Genomic DNA, 3,991 nt, shown 5'->3' with positions numbered 1-3,991 from the left:
TAGATATAGATATAGATATAGATATAGATATAGATATAGATATAGATACTCTAGAAATAATAATTAAAATTGAAGTTATAATAGCAATTGAAAAAATTATTTATACTACTAGATTAGTAGACCTTATGATTGGAAGTCAAATATACTTGTATACTATATAAATAATTAATTAGTTAACCTCCTCATCAATAAATTGAAATATAAAGGAATAATCAAACAATATCAACAAAATGTCAATATCATGCAGCAGCTTCAAATCCAAAATGATGAATTTTTGAAAAGTGATTATTTAAATGTCGAATTAAACATACTAATAAAAAGGTGGTTCCAATTAATACATGAATTCCATGAAAGCCTGTTGCTATAAAAAAGGTAGAGCCATAAACTGAGTCTGCAATTGTAAAAGGGGCTTCAATATATTCATATGCTTGTAAAATAGTAAAATAAATACCTAATAGTACTGTAAAAAATAATCCTTGTGTAGCTTGTGAATGATTTCCTTCTATTAATCTATGGTGTGCTCATGTAACAGTTACTCCTGAAGCTAAAAGAATTGCTGTATTTAGTAAAGGAATTTAGAATGGATTAAAAGGTTTAATTCCTATAGGCGGACATGACGCTCCTAGTTCAATAGCGGGTGATAAACTTCTATGAAAAAAAACTCAAAAAAAAGACATAAAAAATAATACTTCATATAAAATATATAAAATTATTCCTCATCGAAGGCCTAAAGTAACAGAAATAGTATGTAATCCTTGAAATGTACCCTCACGTGATACATCTCGTCATCATTGATAAACAGTTAAGATAGTAATAATATTTCCTAATACAAATAATGAAATATCATATTGATGGAATCATTTTACTAAACCTGAAACTGAAGTTATAGCACCGATGGCTCCTGTTAAAGGTCATGGGCTATAGTCTACTAAGTGAAAAGGGTGATTAGCGTGTGTTGACATTAATTAACTTCTCTAGAGTATAATGTTCTTAATACAGCAAATACATAAGATTGAATTATTGCTACTGCTGATTCAAGAATTAATAAAGCAATTTGACCAATTAAAAGTAAAGAAATAATTATATATGAAAGTGAAGGACCTGTATTTCCTAATAATGTTAGTAGTAAATGTCCTGCAATTATATTAGCTGCTAATCGAACTGCTAAAGTTCCTGGGCGAATTACATTACTAATTGTTTCAATGCAAACTATAAAAGGTATTAAAATTGCTGGAGTTCCTTGTGGGACTAAATGGGCAAATATATGTTGAGTATTATTAATTCATCCATAAATTATAAAACATAATCATAAAGGTAGGGCTAAAGTTAAAGTTAATGTTAAATGACTTGTTCTTGTAAAAATATAAGGAAATAATCCTATGAAATTATTAAATAAAATTAATGAAAATAATGATACAAAAATAAAAGTTGAACCTGAGTGACTTGATGGTCCTAGTAATGTTTTAAATTCTTTATGAAGTGTTAATAAAATTGAATTTCAAAATACATGGTAACGTGAGGGTATAAGTCAGTATACTGATGGAATAATTGATAATCCTAAAAATGTTCTTATTCAATTCAATGATAAATTAAAAATTCTTGAAGAAGGGTCAAATACGGAAAATAAGTTAGTTATCATTTTCATTCTAATGAGTTAGTTGATTTTTGTGAAATCAGAGATTTAGGTGATTTAGGAATTATTGAATAATAATTTATTATTCTAAATAAAATAAAAGTAATTGAAAAAATAATAAATAAACTTAATCAACCGAGAGGGGCTATTTGTGGAATCAAAAAATATTAAATATTTTAATAATTTTAGTTTGACATACTAATGTTATATTTTAACTAATTTTTTTTTTCATTAGAAGTAAGTGCTAATTTACTATTAAGTGGTTTAAGAGACCAATACTTGCTTTCAGTCATCTAATGATGAATTTACTGTACTTGTAATTCATTTAATAAAATGATTAATGGGGATACTTTCAATTACAATTGGCATAAAACTGTGATTAGCACCGCAAATTTCAGAACATTGTTCATAAAATAAACCTGGTCGATTTATTAAAAAATTAGTTTGATTTAGACGACCAGGAGTTCCATCAACTTTTACACCTAAAGAAGGAACTGTTCAAGAATGAATTACATCTGCTGCAGTTACTAAAATTCGAATTTGAGAATTTATAGGTAAAATTACTCGGTTATCTACATCTAATAATCGAAATCCATCTGTAGTTAATTCATTTGTTGGAATTATATAAGAATCAAATTCTACATTTATAAAATCTGAGTATTCATAACTTCAATATCATTGATGTCCAATAGTTTTTAAAGTTACTGAAGGTTCATTAATTTCATCTAATAAATATAATAAACGTAAAGAGGGAAATGCAATGAATAAAAGTACAATAGCTGGTAAAATTGTTCAAATTATTTCAATTGTTTGGCCATGTAATAAATTTCGATTTGTATAATTATTAAAAAATAATATAAATATTAAATAACCACCTAAAGTAGTAATTATTACTAAAATTATAAGTGTATGATCATGGAAGAATGTAAGTTGTTCTATAAGGGGAGAGGCACTATTTTGAAGGCCAAGAGCAGCTCATGTTGACATTTATTTATAAATATTCTAATAAAAGTAAAATACTTTATATATGAAGCTTAAATCCATTGCACTAATCTGCCAGAATATCTATGTTCTGTTGGAGGTGTATTTTGTAATCATTCAATTGAAGAATTTAATTGTATTGGATAAATTACTTGTCGTTGTGAAATTAAGCTTTCTCAAATAATAAATAAGAAAAATAAAATTCCTAGTAGTGAAATAGAAGACCCAATAGTTGAAACTACATTTCATGTAGTGTAAGCATCTGGATAGTCCGAATATCGTCGAGGTATTCCTGCTAATCCTAAGAAATGTTGAGGAAAAAAGGTTAAATTTACACCTATAAATATAATTAAAAATTGAGTTTTTAATCATTTTGAATTTAAAATTAATCTTGTAAATAAAGGGTATCAATGAACAAATCCTGCTATAATAGCAAACACAGCTCCTATTGATAATACATAATGAAAATGTGCGACTACATAATAAGTGTCGTGAAGGATAATATCAACTGATGAATTAGCTAAAACAACTCCTGTTAAACCCCCTACTGTAAATAGAAAAACAAATCCTAAAGTTCATAGTATAGCCGGAGAATAATTTAATTGAGTTCCATGCAGTGTAGCTAGTCAGCTAAAAATTTTAATTCCTGTAGGTACAGCAATAATTATATTATAATATAATATAGTGTATAAAAAGAAGTAATTTTTGTAATAAAATTAAAATTAATAGTAGGTAATTAAATATGCCAATATATCCATTTCCGAGAGATAAAAGATCAATACGTTAGCTCAACTAGTAGATGATAATAAAAGGGTGGCCTTAACATATATCTATATAAATGTGGAACGTCAGATTATCTTATCTACTAATAAATGTAACAGAATGTTTATAGATCTATGAATCTTAGGGTTTTTTTTATTTGAATATAGATACCTATTAATTAATTAAATATTTATATACATATATTAATCTATTTATAATAGCAATATATATATTAATTAAATATTTATATACGTATATATATATAATATAGAAACGGAATATATATATTATATATTAATAAATTAAATATTTATATGTATATATATAATGTATATAAAAGTTATTTCTCAATAATATATATAAAAGTTTATATTATTTTTTTAGAGTCTAATCAAATCCTATTTAAATAATTGTGAACATAAGTATGTATTAGAACCACCAATTTTATTAACTAATCGATCACACTCCGCTGAGTAACGAAAACTAAATATCAAATAAATCTTTTTATATACTACATTTGTATTATTTTTATATGTCATATGAATACGGTAAATCCATATTATAGTATTAAAAGTTAAGAAATTTCCATATCCATATCATGTTTATAACTTTTAA

General features: G+C 25.4%; 1 pseudogene; it reads right to left on the bottom strand.

The window, feature by feature from the left end:
* Positions 1 to 2,667: 2,667 nt before the first annotated feature.
* LOC118749953 lies at positions 2,668 to 3,276 on the bottom strand (annotated as a pseudogene).
* Positions 3,277 to 3,991: the final 715 nt, after the last annotated feature.

This window comes from Rhagoletis pomonella, unplaced genomic scaffold (assembly GCF_013731165.1).
Source record: "Rhagoletis pomonella isolate Grant_MI unplaced genomic scaffold, Rhpom_1.0 Rhpom_scaffold_00095, whole genome shotgun sequence".
In the NCBI taxonomy this organism is placed as follows: Eukaryota; Metazoa; Arthropoda; class Insecta; order Diptera; family Tephritidae; genus Rhagoletis; species Rhagoletis pomonella.
This window is presented reverse-complemented; position numbering and strand designations above follow the sequence as displayed.